The following is a 7,414-nucleotide window of genomic DNA, read 5'->3' as shown; positions in this document are numbered from 1 at the left end:
TTAAATGCTTTACATATGAGTATGCTTTGTCTAGTTTACAATATTTTATTTACACTGCAAGCCTAAAAGCATTTAAGCATTAAAATGAATCATCAACAATAAAAAGGGTTTTTTTCAACTTTGAGGATTTAAAAAAAAATAATCGCACCTTGCGCCACAATATGAAGTATGTCAAAAAAATACAAATAAATAGTAGTATTATCTGTGTGTAAAGATAGAACGGCCAACCTTATGATTCCAGAGAAAGCCTCATTTTTAATGTCAGCGCCATACAAATTTTTCTTAAAAAAATTATGACTCCTTCATTTGTACACGCAATTTCTTCGTACGACATTTTATAGCATAGTAATGATCAGCAGAATCCATTTCTAGCAAAAAAAAATACCCTTAAAAATTCAAGTCTCTATGTCTATGAAAGCCGATTTTCAGCCCACTGTGCGGCGTTGCAGTTTTACGCGAAGTTTTTTCGAAATCAGATGTAGTCAGTAATTTTCCTTTTATTTTGAACTTCAATGAAAACGTATCAAAATTCTGCTAGAAGGGGTGGGAAAAGAAGGTAAGGGGTTTTCGAAATCTCACGTAGACAGTAACTTTCCTTTGTGCAAAATTTCACTAATCTTGGAATAAAACTGTAGATTTGTAAAAAAAACAAAGCTACGCCTTCCACATTAGACACTCTTCTTCAAATACACGGTGTCCGGAAACACGTAGTACAAGAGAGAAACCGTAAATTCTACGTAATCATTTTAATCATTAAGAACCCAAAAAAATATTTTTGGCAATTGAGCAATTCATTTTGTAAGTACCTAGGTATTTACTTTTATCGGCAATTAAAGTGTTTTTTTTAACTTTGGAGACGGGGCTACGCATCGATGTACATATTTTAAAATATAGTAAGCAACTGATAGTAACTCGGTAGCAACCGTCATTTTTCAAATTTAACCTAAAAAATTCCAACTTTGGACCCAATTTACTCGAAAACGAAAACACAAATCAATAAAAGGTGTACCACAAAATCGAATACAAATGTGATGTGGATTCACCAGTTTCCAGTTTGCAGGTGCTACTAGTTTCCTGACACCATTATATATTTTTATCACAAAATCAATAATAATAATACTACTTGGATGACTTGTATAGCGCCGTTTTTGTGCAAAAACACCTCAAGGGCGCTAATGTACAGAATTCACACACGGATCTGACGACGTCATTCTCAGTAGATGGACATTATTATATATGAGCATGATACCCAGTGGCGGTTTTCTCTAAAGTGCGTTTGTGCGGCGAACCCCCATTTTTTTTTTTTTTTTTTTTTTATATTTACTCCACACAGGAGGCCCTGAAGAAAATAATTTCCCTCAGGGCCTATGTCTTCTTTGGGGATGCTGTGTGGAGGGTCTTTTTGTGGAGAGGAAGGAGTGAACATGGGTCTTGAAGAGTCCCATGTTGTAGGAGGGAGGAAACACAGAGGCCGGCAGTTCGTTCCACAGCCGAGCTGTTGAACTTAAGAACGAATCGTAGAAGCGACCCGTTCTCATGTGACAAGTGTCAACTGTGTACAAATGTTGGGCGCGCGTTTGGCGTGTATCCCGACTACGCACCGGTGCCGAAGGGATCAATGACGCTAGTTCCTCAGAGCATCTTCCATTGTAATACCGATAGAACAAGGACAGCATACCTACCTGACGCTGAAAAAAACTGACGCATTAAAAAGATGAGAAAATAAAACAAACTTGTTTTATAATAATATAAGCACATTATAGATAGCACGCTATTAAAATTTCGCCTTCAAAACCCGCGCCACCGAAAAATACGATACCTATTTCAAGTTTGTGCGAGTTGAAATCCGCACCAAACTCTTCATACAAAATAATCTTAGCCGGTACAGACCCTATGACGGTGACATATACAAAATTTGGTCTTTCTTTGCAAAATTAAGACAAAGTGTGTGCGTCGAACACGCGTTATGATATCACGTGACCTCCGAACATTGACGAATGTAACCGAAGAAACCCGAGAACTTCGCGGACTGACCGGCCAACGTTTGACCTTTGAACCATAGGGATGCAAGTTAAGTGTTATTTTTTATGTTATATTATGGTATTTAACTTTGTAGTCATTTTTGTACATATTTTTGTTTTCTTGTTTCTGCATTTCTCCAACCGTTTGCTTATGGCATTTGTAAATCTACTACCTATTGAAGTAGACCGATTTTGATTTCTGTTTTCGTATTTTTTTTTAGATAAGTCGTTATATTCCTTAATTATATTTACGAAAGTTTCGGCAAACGCCCCATTGTCGTCGCTAGTTATGCAATTTTGTGTTTTGTCTTCTCCAGTTCTCCGTCTCCAGTATTCTTTCGGATTTCAAATTGAAAGCGTTTGCGTATATGTTTATTTATGCGTTTGCGTTTATTGATTGTCGCGAATATTTTGTCATAATTTGTTTATACAATGGCGGAATACAGTGTTGTCTATATAAAAAAATAATGCCAATACTTATGAAAAAAGGTTGGAAATTAAAAATAAAGGGCCTCCGCATCCTGACCTCCCATTAAAGCAGGTTTGTGCCGCGAAAACCGAGAAATTCACTCGAGTTTTTAAACGTGAGTGGTACGCGAGGTGTACTTGGTTATGTGGTTGCGAGGAAACCAATCGGTTATCTTGCCACCTTTATTTGTTTTTTTTTATGTTTTAAAATATCTATTATATATTCTACGAAATTATTCTTCTCGAAAAAACAATAATAATTAGCAACATACATTGAGTGCTATAAAAACATTAAACAATTTAATTCCTATAAAACTTTTCTCATTATCTAATAATTGTGTCTAGTGTAAAGTGATTTAAAAACAATAATATGTAGGTACCCCTCCCACTAACTTTATTTAAGTTGTGTGACTGCTGCCGTATTCGACTATTTGACGAAGGACAACAGTAAGTAAATTTTAATTAGATATGTTTATCTTCTCTTGAATTTCTGAACCCCCTGTTAAAAAGACCACGAACCGCCACTCATGATACCTCTTTCAGTGATGGTATGCCCAAAATTTATTTTTCCCTAGTTTACGTATTGAATTCCCCGTGTATAGTTTCCGGAAATTTCCCCAGATTGGCTTTATATAAATATATATATACAGACATACCATCCCCGTATGAGATGTTCGCCGCTTGAATGTCCGGATCTCCACGTGTGTACTTAACTGCCGTCGGCGGATCAAATCCGTGTGTGAATTTTGCGCATAAAATACTACTTACATGGTATGCCAAAAGTCACTACTAGCATAAAATAAATAATGTTTTTTCTTCTTTTTGATAGTTACAATAATATTATTATATACATTGGTTTAATTTTAACGACAAACTAAAGTAAAGTAGGCAACTACGGTAAATTTGAAAACTACCCAGGGCAGGCCATATGCGGGCACCATTGGAGCAGACTTAACCTAACACATCTTCCTTAAGATTTTTCATGAAAACCACGCTACACAAAAATACAAACCATCGAAATAAGATTGATTACAGTGGTCACCTACCTAGGCGTCGTTTTGACAATGAACACCAAAATTTTAGTCGCGCCAGGCGCCGTTTGGCTGCATTATTAGTTAGTTAGAAATGCTAGCTCTTTCAATGATGTCTTCCTTATCTGTAGATAAGTATAATAAGAAATGTTGCAATATTACAAAATGTATATTTACATTACAAATAATGATAGCAATGGCTTTCTTACCGGGAAATTGACACAATATAATTAATTTACTGTTTAGAAATTTATAGAACAGCCCAAAGATAACAACTGATAGATTTACCAGATAAAAAGTTTTAAAGAATTTATTCAGTACTAAACTAATATTGTCATAAGTCAGTTTATTATAGAGCATTGTTAATCTTGCCTAAGTCTTGTGTTGAATTGTGCATATTTACTATATATCGAGTCGTCCGACTGCTAGTCGAGCGTCCTACCCACCAGGATATCGGCCACCTCAAATAAGGTACCTACAACTATAACAGTAATTCTATTTTGTAAAGAAGAGAGTCTGTGGATATAATTTTTACTCGAAATACTTGCCGTTTCTCCGCAGGGGTAGGTAGAGAGGACGGACCGCCAAACAACTCGGTCACACCACACACTCCTTGCCTCATTCACATTCATACATTGTCTCATACATACTCTTCTATTATTCTGTCTCTTGACATGACCCGACTCAAGTATCTGATTCACTTAATCGCGACATGGCTTCCTCGGGTGTCCTCGACTTCTGCTACCATTCACATTTACATCATTTATTCTCCTTACACTCTTCGCTCATTCGCTCTACATGCTCAAACCATCTAAGGGTCCCATTCTTGATCTTACTCATTACGCTTACATCAGCCTTGCATTCTTTGCGGATCTTCACATTTCTCACACGATCATACATGGTTTTACCACACATACGCCTCTGGGATCTCATTTATACAGCATTCAGTCTACTTTCATCCTTTCTCTGCCAGTTCCATGCCTCACTTCCATACATCAGGGTAGGTACCAACACCCCATTGTGGACTGCTAGCTTCGCTTCTTTGGAGAATTTTTTGTTAGCGCCAACTACGTTCAGTCCTCCATTAATGGAGTTACCTGCATTTACCCTTCTTTCAATATCTCTATCATCCTTCCCATCTCTCTAGAACATACTTCCTAATTACACAAACTCATCCACCTGCTCCAAGTATTCCTCATTCACAACTAAATTGCACACTGTTTTCGTACTCTCTCTTTCAAACACCATGACTTTAGACTTACTTACTTTCATCATTAACTCATTCTTCATACATACTTCATTCATCCTAGACAAGAGAGACTGTAGATCTTCCATACTGTTAGCAATCAACACCGCATCATCAGCATGCAACAGACAACATACTTTCAGATTGCTCAAATTCGCGCCCAATCCCACCTCTTTCAATTCTTGTATAGATTGAATAAAAATGGTGACATTACGCAGCCACTGATTTATAAAAACGATTTATGATTTATGTCAACAACTGATTTATTAAAACTATGCTTAAAGAACGGGCAACGCCGGGGACTTCTGCTGGTGAATTTATACAGATGTTTCGACTGTCTATGCCTATCTTTAAAACCTTTACAATGACCGTTACATGTAGTTCTTGGTTGCAGAGTGATTTGATACTATAAACTTTATAGGTAGTAGTACTATGTTGCTTTAGCCATGTTTACTGAGTAGGTACTTTCCTACGATGGAATCCTTAGCATTTATAGCCTCTCAACCATAGACTAAAAACAATCTCTCAACCAAATACAAGTTGAGACACTTATTTATTTATTTATGTCTATTCTTGAATACATATTTTACAAATGATTACAGTGGTTTATATTGTAGTGTAGTACAGAGAAAAAATTACAGAAAAAAGGTATAAAAAATAAAGAACATAGGTTGATATAGGTAAAACTGTGTGTGGGTGATATTCTATGTTACGTGAACACCTCACTAAGAGAACCTATGCTGAGGTGTTAACGTGTTCGTGATTAAGTGTGACAGGTATTTATGTGTTGTAAAAGTAATGTAGAAAGTAATTATAATTATTTTTTTTCACAGACATATATTGAAACATGAAAACACACATTTATATGTGAGTGTATGTACTTTTGGATAATTCTTGAAGAACGTGTATAATATGTAATTTTACTTATTATATTTTGGTAATGTTTGGTTTGGAATTATAATCTTTTGAATAAAGTGAATATCTTGATTTTTTTATCCAGGCTACGATATGTTTTTTGAGGAATTTTTTAGATGTATTTGTAGTCAGTAATTTTTTCAAAGTAATGGGCATACTGTTAAAAAGTTTGGTTGCGTAGTATTGAAAGTGTCTTTGTCCGTGTGTGGTGTGTGTTATCGGAATGTTCAGTGTTTTATTTGTTGAGGACCTGGTTTTTATTATGGCTTTTGGTTGATTTGTAATATGAAGATTATTATGGATGAGGTGTAGGAGAGCATTTTTGGCGTAAAGTTGTCTTATTGACATGGGGTATGTTCAGGTCCGTGCTCTCAACATCTCTGAATTGGTATAACCATATTAGGACGGCCAGTCCAGTAGTCTGGCACTATCGATAATTATAATATACTTGCTGATGTGTACCCGGCCTTGCCCGGGGTGAATACACTAGAATTCACTTGAAAACTGAGTCTAATTTTTAGTTTGAAATAATATTATTCTAAATAATTTAAAAAATGATACTTTTTATGAGTTTTGTTTCACTTGATCGCGTCGTGTCTTCATCAGAGATCACCGACTTCCATCATTCACTACTGTATAGCTACAATATTGTATTATTTAAAAATACATTATGTAGACTTTCATTCGACTCCATATCCCTTTCCAGTTCAGAGATAATGCGATAAAGTCTTAAATGATAGATTTCTTCTATCATTTAAACCTCTATCTAAACACTCCTGATACTAATAAGAACAAACTTTGAAATTTCAGCGAAATGGGTTCAGTAGTTTCATATCTATAGGGGATAAACAGAGAAATATTATTTTTTTATGTACAGGGTTTTCCAATAAGAGGTGTTATTTTTATATTCAATCGTAAAAGATCAATGGTTTCGTTTCTTGTGTGGCACGTAGCGCCGTCTTGTTGAAAGTGAACGTTGTCCAGATAAATACCATTCAATTCCTGCCATAAAAAATCATTAATCATCTCTCGATAGCTCAATCCATTCACCGTAACTGTTGCTCCAGCCTCATTTTCGAAAAAATAAGGTCCAATGACTCCGCCGGACCGTAAACCGCCCCAAACAGTCACACGTTGAGGATAGAGAGGCTTTTCAACAATAACTCTTGGGTTTTCTGAGCCCCAGATGCGACAATTTTGCTTGTTGACGAAGCCACCGAGGTGGAAATGGGCCTCATCACTCAAGATGATTTGCATTTGATTCACTCAAGTGAATTTTAATAATTTCAATGCGTTGTTGAAGCGTGTATCGTTCCATTTTTATTAATGGCGCAGTTTTCAATTGTCAAATGTCAAAAAATGACAGCTTCAAAAGTAACATCTACCGAAATAGCGGGCTATTCAAAATAACACCTCTTATTGTAAAACCCTGTATAAAGATATGACACATTGTTTGCAGTACAGGAACAAAAACTTAGTCACTAGCATCCAAGTCAAGCACCTTAAAACTTCATTATCCTTGCAATGCAAAATCAATAACAAAATGTGCAACAACATAGATAATTATATAGCTAAACTAATCACGTTGATTATAATATTATTTCTTAGAACGTCAGTTGAATCAAAACAAATATTTTGTTCTACAAAAACACTTTATTTATTTAATTTTCTATTTTCTAACCTTGCAATTTATTTATTTAGGAAACCAACAGATTTTTTATAGCTTTAAATAA

The sequence above is a fragment of the Hesperophylax consimilis genome, chromosome 26 (genome assembly GCF_061612785.1).
Source record: "Hesperophylax consimilis isolate HC1 chromosome 26, BYU_Hcon_1.0, whole genome shotgun sequence".
Classification (NCBI taxonomy): domain Eukaryota; kingdom Metazoa; phylum Arthropoda; class Insecta; order Trichoptera; family Limnephilidae; genus Hesperophylax; species Hesperophylax consimilis.
Note: the sequence above shows the minus strand (reverse complement) of the source record.